This window comes from Tenrec ecaudatus, chromosome 2 (assembly GCF_050624435.1).
Source record: "Tenrec ecaudatus isolate mTenEca1 chromosome 2, mTenEca1.hap1, whole genome shotgun sequence".
NCBI lineage: Eukaryota > Metazoa > Chordata > Mammalia > Afrosoricida > Tenrecidae > Tenrec > Tenrec ecaudatus.
The window spans coordinates 287,028,486-287,042,500 of record NC_134531.1 but is presented as its reverse complement, the minus strand read 5'-3'; the positions used below and the strand labels follow the sequence as shown (position 1 = coordinate 287,042,500).

Sequence of the window (14,015 nt, the reverse complement as noted above, 5' to 3'; positions counted from 1 at the left end):
AGCTTATGGGTCTCCGACTCGGATAGTTCTTATTGAATTTTCCAAACACCCTTCCTATAAATTATACTAGTCGGCCTTGTGCTGATAGACAGCTCAACAAGCAGAGCCATCGACTTCATGTCCTCCACCTGGGAAAAATTGGGGCTAGTCTGTTCTTTTGGATTAACAGACTGGGGAGAGTAGACTTGTGAGGTATCTCTCATATTAAAAAGTTAAAACTCAGAGTAGAAACTCCATAGAAAACAGCTTCTGTTCAGAATCCATGATATTCAGAACATCATAGATGTGTACTCGGGGTCACAGAAGTTCAAAGTAGGCACAATCCTACCTAGAAGGAACTCTTAGCAGGAAAGAGAAGGCATTCACTCCAAAACCACACTCTAAAGTAAAGCAGCTTGCTCAAGACATGGACAGAGCGATGTGTATATAATTCTTGGTCCACAGGAAGTTGAGCACAGAAATGGTATATTGACCTACTTGTTACCTTTCAAGAAATATTAGTAACCGTGCAAAGAGAGGCCAACGGGGCAAATGATAGAAGATGATTGAACTAGGCACCCAACAAAAGACAAATTAATGAACACAGTTTCTTACTACCTAGTCTCAAACTGTCTCTGAGGTCTTGGGGACAGCCTCAGGTGTGATGACAGAAGTTGAGGGAGGTCTTGAAATCTCTGCTAGCATATATCTCCCCCTGGGCTTCCTTTGGATGACAGACTACCTACCAGATATGTGGTTGACCCACAGAAGGAAGGGGAAAAAGGTGAGAGAAGAGTTCTTTTGCTGTAGTTAAGACAGTGGGAGCACAGGGAAGAGCCAAGAATCCTCTAAGTGGATCAGTAGTCTCTGAGAGAATTTTCACACAGTCTTGCATACTAATATATTGGAGCATATCATATCAAAAGGCTTTTCATTATCCATTTTAGATATACAGTATATAACATTTGCTATTAAACACACAATCACACGAATGTCAACATTATTCTCTTAAAATTGGCATTAAGTAATCTTAGGATGCTGTTAGCACTGGAAGGTATTGGGCGACTGAGCAAGTCCGGGATACAGATCTCTGACGTTCATCAGGGAAAAAAGATAAAGAACATCGTGGGACATGTAACAAGTGGTACAACATATAGTCCACCAAGTTTGTTTTATACTATGTATTCAAGATGGGATTTGACATTGGCTTTCATTTGTTTATGGGTATAAATGTGGTTTTCCTCATAATAAAATATAGAAAGGGGCATGTAAATAACAAGACCAAAAGATAACATGATACGAAGATCAAATCAAGGTTAGAGCCAAGGACATCAGATTAAAATGCAATGGACAATAAATCACTTGCAAGACAGAGATTAAAATGCCAATGAGGAAGGAAGGCACAGGCAGAGCCCAGACTGAAGATCACAGTTGTAAGCATGATCCTCATAGTTAGGAAGGTAAAGATGAAGTCGATAGGAGGATATGCCAATATATTGATTAGGTGTCAGTGCTGAGGGTTTCAAACCAAACAAAAGACACCAATAATTAAGTGAGTTTGTATTGAAGGAAGGGAACAATCACCGAGGATAAAAGTGACTCAGATGGACAATGAAGTCAATATTTTGAACATTACGCAGCTGGGACTGGGAGGGAAGGGCGTTCACTCATCTATCCATTTATTCATTACTTGCTTCTGAATTTTATATGAAGAAAACTACTGAACAACAACAACGACAGAAGAAACCAAAGTTGACCAATGACTACCATGGATGAATGAGGAAGAGTTTTTGCTTTGTGGGCATTGAGTTTAATAGTGGTGGACTAATTTGGAAAGGGGTATCAGTCATAGTTGCATAACCTAGTATAATCAATGACACTGAAATATACATGTGGAAGGTGTTGTATTGGAGAATGTTTTGTCTTGTGTATTTTTACCAGTTATACAAATAAAGAGTACAAGAAAGAAGAAAATGTGCTAAGATTGACTGTGGTAATGGCTGTACAATGTTTCTTGATATGACCGAACTATTGTATTGTATGATATGTGGACGAAGTGCCAATAAAACTATTAAAACAAAAAGTGAAAATAAAAGGATAAGCCAGTCGACGGACCTGGACTTGATCCTGCCTTACAGAACAATTTAGAGGGAAGATAGTAAAGAACTTAAGCAATGAGATGGGATTCACTGTGGAGGATATAGGTGAGTTGCTTTAATTGATGCTCTTTATTATTACTTTTCCAGGTCCTAATATCATTTGGTGAGAGTTAGAGGCTTGCAGGAGGCAGTTATTTAATGTGGTTCTTTAAGCCAAGTCTTTATTCCTATCAAATATCCATTTTTTGCCTGGTTCTGATAAGAAGGCAGAGAGAAGGTACTGATAGGATTCACCTGTGGGTAATTGTCAGCAGGCTTCCCTCGCATGCTTCCTGCTCTGTATCCAATGGGCCCTCTGAGAAGCAGAAGGAAGGATCTCATTCCCTGTAAGAACCAGGAGTGGACATGAGATCCCTCCTGGATCCAGAAGACAGCTGTAACAACCGAGGAGCAGGCCATGGACGCTGGCTGCATAGTGGTTACACAGTGGGTTGCTATTCACAAGTCAACAGTTTGAAACCACCAGCTGCTCTGCACAAGAAACACGAGGCTTTCTATGGTCTCCGAAACTCACAGGGGGCAGTTCAACCCTGTCCTACAGGGTTACAATGAGTCAGAATAGACTCAATGGCAGTGAGTTTGGTTTATGGGTAGCAGACAATAGAAGCAAGTTCCAGCAGCTTAGTGAATCTGTATCATGTTCTTGAAACCGGTATCAAGGCTGAACTCAGTACCACAGCCAACAAAATGGATGAATTATAAGTTTCTGCTTAGGGAAACGCTAAGATTAACAAGTGGCAAGCAAGCATTCCGAGGTTAACATTAGGTATTCACCATGCCCTGACAGCACAAGGAATGGAACGGAGAGGATAATGGTGCTGATGAGAGCAGCTCGTGTTAATTAAGGGCTCACTATGCAGATACACCAGGTACTGGATTGAAATCTGATATTTATTAGTTCACTTACTCACCACAATGACTTTGTAAAGAAGCTGTTATTATTATTGTCCCCATTTTAGTTTATTATTTTAATTATTTTATTGTGGTCTCATACAACTCTTACACAATCCATCCATCCCTGTGCCAAGCACATTTGTACATTTGTTGCCATCATCATTCTCAAAACATTTTCTTTCTACTTGAGCCGTTGGTATCAGCTTCTCATTTTCCCCTCCCTACCCCACCTCCCTCCCTCATGAACCCTTGACAATTTACAAGTTATTATTGTTTTTTTCATGTCTTACACTGATGCCCCCATTTATATATTAGGAAAGCAAGGCATAGCGAATGAAGTGATTTTCCCCAAAGTTCCCACAGCTTGTACATGATAGAATCCAGGTCTCCTGCACATTTCACCTCTCTGCTGTACAGAGCAACCATAGACTGCCGGAACCAACACACCTGCACAGCCAGAACGCGCCTTACAAGTCCAGATGGCCAGACCTCATCTCACATCCTGTGGATGTTATCTGGAGAGACCAGACCCTGAAAAAGGACATCATGCTGGGCAAAGTGGGTCAGTGGAAAAAGAACGAAGGTCAAGGAGATGGACTGATACAGTGGCTGCAATAGGCTCAAACATAGAGATGCTTGTGAGCATGGCACAGAACTGGGCAGTGTTTGGATCAGTGGTGCATGGGGTTGCTATGAGTCAGGACACTCAAGGGCACCTAGCAGCAGCAGCAGCAGCAACAACATCAACATGTTGGCTAAGTAAGACCAATAGAAGGGATGCCTTCATGACTTAAAATAAAAAATTCCCGTGGATCAAAATGATTTGCGTGTGTTCCTACTAGAGCAGCAGCTTCTCGGGAATATGACAAAGGCATATTATGTTGTTCAGGCATATAATGAAAGTATCAAGATAATAGATGAGGTAGATTTGTCTTTTATAGATCTTAATTTTTAATTGTACTATTTAAGCAATAAAGTTGTACTGTGATGAAGGACTACAATAATAGGCACGCTAAGGAGGTAAGTAAAAAAATTCTGTCTCAGTCAGCCATTAAGGGTGGTCCAGTTCTCCACCTCTCTGCAGGGGACACAGGAGTCATCGGAGGGCCATACAATAGCATTACCTTATGAGAAGCCATCGCTAGTTTTGTTTTTACTGTAATTTCCTGAATCTTGGCGATTCTGCTCTGAGTCCTTCTTAAGAAAGTATGCAGAAACTCTGACTCTCAATGCAGGTTAGAAAAGAAAGACCAGTATGCTTCCTCCCCCCAACTACCATGATCCGAATTCTACCTTGCAGGGCTGGATAGGACAGAGGCTGTACACTGGTGCATATGAGGGTTGGAGGTACAGGGAATCCAGGGTGGATGATACCTTCAGGACCAAGGGTGTGAGGGACGATGCTGGGAGAGCGGAGGGTGAGTGGGTTGGAAAGGGGGAACTGATTACAAGGATCCACATGTGACCTCTTCCCTGGGAGAGGGACAGCAGAGAAGGGGGGAAGGGAGACTCCGGATAGGGCAAGATATGACAAAATAACGATGTATAAATTACCAAGGGCATATGAGGGAGGGGGGACTGGGGAGGGAGGGGGGAAAAAAAAGAGGACCTGATGCAAGGGGCTTAAGTGGAGAGCAAATGCCTTGAGAATGATTGGGGCAGGGAATGTATGAATGTGCTTTATACAATTGATGTATGTATATGTATGGATTGTGGTAATAGTTGTATGAGTCCCTAATAAAATGTAAAAGAAGAAAAGAGAAAAATAATAAATAAATAAAAAATAAACAAAGAAAAGAAAAAAAAAAAAGAAAAGAAAGACCAGTATCATAATGAACTGAAAAAAGGCTGGACTATAGCATTCACTCATTCATGTGGGAGTGGGGACATGAATTTCCCTTGAAAATCAAAGAGAAACACACTCAGCTTTCAGTTTTTCTTGTTGATCTCCTGGGGTCAATTTCAGAGCATCAGAGACTAAGTAAAATTTGATAACTTCCCAAAGTGTAAGCATGAAACCTAATAAGACTTCCTATTTTCTTTCTTTAAAAAATTTACTAAATCCTTTTATTGGGGGTTCTTACAGCTCTTATAACAACCCATACATCAATTGTATCAAGCACATTTGTACATATGTTGCCATCATCATTTCCAAATATGACTTCCTGTTTTCAACTCAACTGTGTCTCAAGGAAAAATGACCTCATTACATATCAAGGAAGTAATTTTCATCAGGCATGGTTTTACAGATACCTTGCAGGACCCCTAGACAACACAGTACTATTATTTTCAAAAGACAGCATAGGGCATGATAGAGAGGTGAAAGAATAGGGCAAAGGGCTTGTAGTCTACAAACATCCAGTACCAGTCCATCTTAAAACCCCTCCTTTTCCAGATCCAGCAACTGGAGGATCCTGACCAAAACAGAAGAGAATGTCCTGAAGCAGGTTTAAGAGCCCAAACAAACACAACCCACAAAAGCCACTTCTACTCTGAACTTGGTCCGGGGTTTTTAGCCTCGTTCAGCTTCTGACCTTTAGTGAGAGAGATGACTTTTCACTTTAGCCATTAAGCTGAACCGGTTGCAAAGGTGACAGATACCTGTCATTTATTAGGCTAGGTTTTCACCTCAGTCCCTAGAGTGATTGAATATTTATAGTCACCAAGATAGCAACATAAAGCACAGACGTATAGGCAGAAGTCCCCTGGAGGTGGCGATTAGGAGGAGGCAGTAATTTTAGCTTGAAGTCCTATGACTTAAATAGCCACTTGAGCTCTGCTCTTGCAGTTTACGATGTCAATAGAACCCCTAAATGAAATTACAGCCTTCTGATACGCAGCAGGATATCCTTTCTTTGCCATGCAATGTACACGGCCAGGAGAAATTGCTCTGTATATGGAGTTTCACTAAAGCAGAATTTATCATAAGGCTGCTCTGCTAAAATGTCATTATGCTGTTATTCGCTGGATAACATATCTAATGACTCGGGGTGCACTTGATAGCTATGTTTCAGTGAACACAGACGCACGCCCTGATGTGAACTGGGCACTCCAGTGCTTCAAAGCACTATCGATTTCAATTCTACCATAATTTACACCTGGCTTGTTTTGCCAATAGCTTAAACCCATGCTAACACTGGAGCATACGCATACACAGAGAAATCAGAAATGAACGGTGCAGCAAGAATGAATGCAGCAAACTTTCCAGGATTTTGCCCTTATAATAGTCTCCCTTGAAGGTAATACAATATTCTGTACAACTTTCTCTGTCAGGCTTAGGGATTTTCTCTCACCCAGCCTTGTCCCATAGTTGGTAATGGCAGGAATGACAACCTCCTAGATTCCTGAAACTGTAGGCACCTCTGGGGCAGAACCTGAGTGCCAGTCATCTTGGTTCTTCACCATCTGGCACCGAGATTGGCACATAATAGCTGCTCAGAATCATCTTCTCTGCAGGCTCCTCTTTCTCTGGCTGTTCCAGGAATGGGGCTCTCCTTCAGGATCTGCTCATTTTTGCTTTCTTCAATATATCCCCAAGAAAGGTCCACTCCCTAATTCCAGCAACTACCCCGATGATGGCATGACTGCTGTACCCATAAATCCCTTTCCCTGACTTCTCTCCAGCATCCCTGATTAAGATCTGATTACCTCCCAGACAGTGAGTCCCTGGGTACCACAAACAGTTTACATTCAACTAGTCTAAAAGCAGGTACCTCCGAGGTGCAGCATGTTGGGCTGCTAACTGCAAGGTCAGCAGTTCGAAATCACTAGCTTCCTCGGAAGCTGTCTACTCCTATTAAGAGTTACAGTCTCAGAAATGCACAGGGGCAGTGCTACTCTGTTCTTATAGGGTCACTATGAGTTGGTATTGACTTATGGCAGTGAGTTGAGTCTAAAGGTTGGTAGTTCAAACCTACCCCGGGGTCCTGTGAAAGAAAATCCTGGTCATCTGCTTCCCTAAATCCTGCAGTCAAGGCACCCATGGGGAGGATATAATACACAGTCACCGTGAATTAGAATTCACTCCACGGCAACAGCTTTGGCTTTCTTTGGTGTTGGTTTTCTTTTGATTATGTGACCAGCTATCTTTGTTCCTTAACCAGTATGAACATTCCACTTCCCAAGCCCCCAAAATAACCCAGTCACAAGGAAATACTACCTTCCCCAGCCTCACCAACCTCGTTCTCCTTTTCATAGCTTACCCTGCTTCCTGGTACCACACAGAAGCCTGGGAGTAATCCAGAATGCTTCTTCTATTTTATGTTTGCCCCCTCAGTGCCCAGCCTATAGGTTATTAAATTGTGTCCATTCTGTCTCTTATCTCTTAAACTTGTCTCCTCTCTTCTATTCCCACAGTTATTGTCCTAGTTCAGTGCTTCATTGTTTCCTATCTCAACAATTACAGTTGCCTCCTAACTCATTTTCATGCCCCTTTTCCTCCCATTCCTCCAATCTATTCTCCACCCCGCTGCCAGGGTGATCTTCCATAACACAATATGATCATTAACCTTCTCTGCTTAAAACCTTTCAAAGGCTCCCCAAAGGCCACACGATGAAGTTAAAACTTCTTTGCATGGCAATCAGGTTGCATATGATTGATCCCTGCCTACATCTGAAGCATCTTTTTCTCTCCAACTCTCTACTAAACATCAGTGGTACTCAGGGTTCCTATTTAAGTCTCTTTGTCCCTGCTGATCCTCTTACTTAATGTTCACCATCCCTCTGATCTTCTAGGAAACTCCTTCAAGGCCCAGCATGAATATTATTAGCTCTTCTGTGAAACTTTTCCTGGCCCTCCACTCTAACATACATTCAGCTAAACACTCACAAATTTCTGCACCCAGCATTTCTTGAACACCTTTCATTGATAACATGTCCTCATCAGACTACCTCAACTTGCTTTTCTTGCTGTCGCTCTTCTAGTAAGTGCCCTGATGTCATGTCTCATGTCGATGACGTATAGCACAAGAGAGACCAACACCTTTAGCAAGGCATGTAAGATCCCTGTGACCAGGTCCCTCTGCTCCCTCCCTCACTTCCTCTCCCAGCACCAGTTTAACACCTTTTGCACTTAGGGATGTCACGGCTAAAGATGGCCTTGCTAAATATGATCCACAAAACTCATCTTTGTCGGTTCTTTTCTCAAATGTCATTACCTCAATGAGGCCTTTCCTTTCTACATAATGTAAAATTACAGCCAGAGTCTTTACGCATGCGCGTGCACACGCGCACACACACTCGCCTTCAATTTTCTCCATAGCAGTACTTCCCACTCTCTGATAAGCTATACAAAGGGACGTCACAATGTTTTTGGAAAAAGAGAGTAGGAAAATACATCCTCCTCACCAGCCTATAAAGTAAGCACCAGGAGCGCAGAGAATACAGTACTCCCAGCCCCTAGTATAAGGGTGGGTACACATGTGCTTAGTACATACTTGCTAATAAATGACTCAATCTTTGGCTTCTAGCACAATACCTGACTACATAGTAGGGATTCAAAATGTTTGTTAAATTAACAAATAGATGGGAGAATGAATTAATGCAAAATCCACGTTTAATGAATGCAATAAAGTAACTGTCTTTGTAATCAGATCCTCACAACAGCACAGAGAGGTTGAATAGGAACTATTATCTTCATTAGACAGATGAGGTAATGAGCCCCACATAGGTTAGGAGCCTACATTAAGGCTACCCAGGTAGTTAGGGGGTTGCTTTTCTTCAATTCACTACTGAAAGGTAGAGACAATTCTTTGCCCGATAGCTATTACTGAATTTGTGAACCCTGTTCCAGATGAACTTCCAACACTGACTGCACTATTTTGGTTCCTCTTGAAGAGGGAGGCAATTAGCAGGAGGTGCAAGGTGCTAATACTTTTTTAGTACAATTTGTGTCTTTCCTTATTAGGTTCTTTTCATAAAACAGACCCCTTCCTTTCACTTTCAAAAGTGGTTTAGGCACTCATACAATTTTCCCCCTCAGAGTGGTTTGCACATGACTACCCAAGAGGACATCATGATACAAATTCTGCCAGAAAGAACTGAACCAAGGGTGAGTGTGGCGTTTGTAGCTGTAGGATGAGCAGGTTGTTCGGTGCCAAGTTTACACTAATGGAGATGTCTTCTATGTGTCAACACCCAGGGGAGAACAGATTCAACAGCAAAACATTTCAGGCTTCTTTTTGGCATGTCTATGGAGAGTTAACTTTCCATTGTTCAAGGGTTAATTATCCATTTTGTGAATCATTTTTCTTTCTCCCTCTGGCTGCGTATGTGTAGGAATTCAGTTCACTAGATGGAAAGCAGGGAAAATTAAAAGGGATGAAATCAAACTGGTACATTTCCTCTTACATTAAAAGCTCCAGAAAAGAATTCCATTTGGGAGACAGATTTAGATGTGGTCGATTGACCAGTGATAACAGATACAATGAATATAGCATATTTTACAGAGTAGATAATTTTAAATATATTTTTAAATTTAAAAAGTCAACGCTGGATTGGGCTGATTTGTAGTATATGAAGTTACATCTCAGATGAGATTCACGTCAGCAGTATGCTGTGCTGGATGGAGCCTTACTGAGCAAAGGACACTTTCGAGAATGGCTCAACTCGATACCCTCAGCTCTGATGCTGTCAGCTTTGAAGATGCTTTGGTGCACTGTGCTACACACACCCCAATCTTCATTTTTATACTCATTGAGGAGAAACCATGGCACTTGGTTACTTTCTGCTATTATTTATGTCAGGTGAAGAATTTAATTAGTGCTTGCTGAGACAGTACAATGATTTGACTGCTTGTTTTCTGGCCCCAGCTCTTTACTGTGCTGCCAGTCTGTCTCAGGGCAGTCACAGCCAGTTTCCACACCCTTCACACTTGCCATCATCAGACGGAGCACCTTGGGTGCTGAGTTTGAGGAAAGGAAGAACCACTTGCTGACTGTGAGCAAGTATCGGCACACTGGCAGGGCCATTCATCCCTATGAAACATTGTAGACATACCAGGCACTTACAAGTTTCATGATCAGCCCGGGTTAGTTATCTGGTCACCCTCACGAGTCCTGGAAATTGGGTGGAATACTATAATTAACCAGTAATTCTGAGGCTTTTATAGAGTAGCTTAACAAATGGTGGGGGATGCTATTAAGTTGTTGAAGATGTAATGTGGGAGTTTGAAGGGGCTCAAATATAAAAGAATCTCTATTTGTTTTCTGGATGTGCTTCTTCAATAAAGATAAGTAAAGCATATTCACTGTTTATGCAATCACAATGATATTTCCATTGATTCACTTAATCATTGTTTCTTCATTGACATTGAGACAGGCTGGCATTGGGTGATTAATATAATACAAATAGCTACCTGTTAACCATGTACCAAGCCTTACATACAGAGAAAATAGCCGTGTGAACTACCAGGAGGGACAACTCGGTATAGCCACGTCTGTTAACACACTTCGGTGTTTGCTGGTTGGGAGGTAGCGCGAGTCTACCCAGAGGAGCCTCAGAAGACAGAATAAACATAATTGACGTGACAACCCGTATATCAACCAAACAAACTAAGATCTAGAGAGAAGGGTTGTTGCTGTCCAGTTGGCTCTGGTTCACGGTGACCCCAGGTGGGGTGGGGGGTAGAACTGCTCCCTACAGTCTCCATGCCTGGGGTCTTTGGGAAGCACGTTGCCGGCTGCCTTAGGAAGCCGCTCTGCTCCATAAGTTTGAACCACCGACCTTTGGGGTGGATGTCAGTATTTAGCTATTTTTATGATCCAAGGACTTCTCAAATAAAAGATGTATGTTTTATAAGTATTATAAGTGTCAAAGGGAACCAAATACTTGCATTTTGGGTTAACATGGAAAACTTCAGAGAGAAAATGTGACCAGGCTAGAATATGATTTGCCTGAGTGTCTTAAAATGGTATTTGGAAAATTATAGAAGCTGATGCTGATAAGTGAATATAGCATTAAAATACTGAACATACAATGAAATTTCTGAGAAATAGACTATACTGGATCACTTATATATGTATTAATCCTTGAAAAATATAATTAATTCATTAAATATATTCTAATTTTAGGATAACGAATAGCAATTTAATTTCTCTCTACTTAGTTTTAAAGCTACTTTATACCTATAGCAATTAATATATCTAAACGGTGCATCACAGATTTTAGGCCTACAACCTAAAATGTGTATTTGATGACATACAATTTTCAATTTTTCAGCTGGCCAAATATTACTATTTGCTTATATTGTTCATAATATTTATATGAAATTTCTGCATTTTCAGCGTGATCAAATCTAGTTACACTTCACTTACAGTTACAGTGTACTAAATATTTAATTGACTTCAAAGGCAAATAAGTCTGGGTAGTTTGGGGTCATACTTCTAATAATTGTATAAGATAACACATAAATCTTGATATAAAGACTGATCTTTTTTTAACCATGAAAACATATTTATCTTTTTGCCAAAATCATATAAATACCAAATGACATTTCAGTGTACATAGGAGAAAATAATTTCTCATTATAAATAACCAAAAATTTTTTGTTATTTAGAAATTTCACTTGTATTAAACTTGCCTAATGGATTTAACATATAGAAAGTGCTCCAGCTAAAATTTGCATTCCAGAAAACACATTTTTCTAACATGCATTCCCTGAAAGAATAATTCAAGTTTTAGGATGAGCACAAGGAAACAGAATGTTTGCAATGTCTACATTGAAAATACCAGGTATTACTTAAGCACAAAGGGATATACTTTTGTCTTGCCTGTTTTTGTCAGAGGTGTACTGAGCAGGTTCTGACTTTTAATACGCTTCAACTTACCCATGGGGATTCCAGATGCTTGACTGGAAAGAAGTCTCTTAGGCCATATCTTTAAAATGGCATCCCTTGAGAGATACCCTTCGATATTTTGTGTGTAATAATTTTCTGCTTAGAATTGTTATAAAATTGCATAAGTCACTATAGGAGATTTCAATAACATATTTTCAAAGTATCAGAGATCTAGCTATCCTTCAATGTTTTCCTAATAGAGACCCTACCGAAAACCAATAGATAATTCTCCTGGGAACCTGTGCAGCCTGAGTTTAATTAAGGGAGGCACAACTTCCTTTGTAGGCCTTGGTGGTAATGGGTAGAAATCATAACACTTTTATACCATATCTTAAGATAATTTAAAACCATATTCCCATTCAACTTCTTTATTTAGAAAGTACGAGGCCTAATGGAAAATACCCAAGAAATATTAAACATGCAAATGGGATAGTTCTAACTGATATGTTCTAATTGAAATGGGCAACCTTTGCTATTATATAATACATGAATTCTTTATCATATTGGCTATACGAGAGCTCTGAGACTGCTACCTATCACAAAGACAACTGAGGCATTTGCTATGCCACACAAGCTAAAGGAATTGTGACAGGAAGTGGAATTTTTGGTCATGGAGATCACTGATAGCCCTTGGTGAAACTATTGCCGAATCTTGGCTATATGAATACACATGAGTCTATGATTCAGACTCTAAATCACTCAGAGTTTCAAACAAAATTCCAAAACCAAGTATCAGTGTAATATGTTGGAGCATCTTACCAGCTTGAACAAGAGTGCACACCACAGACACATCTGGTTAAATTAAAAAAATGAACTATTGCTAAAGCATTTTTAACTTTCAGAAGGAATCTACTGGCAATGTACTAATAGCAAGAACAATTAAAACAATAAAATGGCATCTCTTTACAAATATTTAAGAACATCGAATAAGTGCCCCTTAGGCTGGGTTGTGGTTCTTGGAAGATTTAGCCTATGAGAACCATATTGGAACATCAAAGGCTCCTCCCTCCCTCTCAAGAGCAATTCAGTTCAGATGCTGCCACACAGTCAAAAGCTTTTATGGCCACCATGTTGTCTTTTGTTTTTTAAAATTTCCTGTTCTTAATATTTTAGAACACGCCAGATTCTTGAAATTGGAAAAAAAGAGAGAGAGAGAGAGAGAGCGAGAAAGCGAACAGTCGGATCAAGCACACCGAGGACAGCAGCTCAGTAGCTGCCTTATGGTAAAGGACACATACACATTCTAACCGACATACTGCTGGGAGGGGGAGTCTGAGCTATTAACCAGGAGAAGGAAGGCAGATCCTGGCTACAAAAACCAGCCTGTTGACTCATCTGCCTGTCTCCTATCACACAGGATGCAACCAACCCTATCCCGCTCTTCTGACAACTTCTCACAACACACCCCATCAGAGCCTCGTACACGGAGGATAATTCTATATTTGGGTTTAACACCGTGAGGACAGTCACCGAGCCTTCCTCTGTCAGAATGATAAAATCTCTCTGGATCCAAATAAGGATTCTCATCGCATTCTTCCGTTCAATACCATGAACGCAGAAGAATAAAGAAGAGGGTGTGACAAATATTTTCCAACGGTGCAGGGAAGGCTTCTAACATTTAAAAGCAACCATGCCTTTCTTAACAAAATGATCTTTAGAAGACCAGAATATTCTTTCGCTGTGCATCGCTCCTGACTTCCCTTCCTGCTTGACTTAGAACTTCAGTATTGGGAGCATAATGTAAATGCTCAGAACAGAGAGCAGAGGAGAGTTGGGAGAAAGACACTCCAATTGCACAATTCATCCACTTTCACTTCCTCCTCCTGCTGCCCCTCATGCCACCGCCGACCGCCTCCACGCCTCCATTCACTCACCTATCTTCCTTCTCCCACAAGCGTGTTTGCTAGACATGTCAAGGCTGACATCCATCGGTGGCAGCATGAAATCTATGCCTGCAGGCTCATCCCGAGCACAGGCTCAAGGCTCTGCCACTGGCCATAGAGTGCTCGCAGCTGTGCGCACTAAAGTCTTCACCAGCCACCCGGTTGATGTAGCTTTCTTTCTTTTTAATGTTGTTTTTTTTTTTTTGGTGGTGGTTTTTTTTTTTTTAAAGCCTTTTATTTCCTGCTTGTCTTAGAGACACCAAGAA

General features: G+C 40.9%; 1 protein-coding gene across 16 annotated transcripts in view; it reads right to left on the bottom strand.

Moving 5' to 3' along the window:
* Window positions 1-14,015, bottom strand: part of ZBTB20 (zinc finger and BTB domain containing 20) — a 968,716-nt gene that overhangs the window by 329,984 nt on the left and 624,717 nt on the right. The window contains exon 1 of one of the 16 annotated variants that reach the window (XM_075542493.1): window positions 13,741-13,973. The exons of the other annotated variants lie outside the window; for them this stretch is intronic. The gene's annotated coding sequence lies outside the window, so the exon portion shown is untranslated. Of the gene's footprint in view, window positions 1-13,740; window positions 13,974-14,015 lie in introns of those variants that run through there. 16 annotated transcript variants of the gene reach the window in all.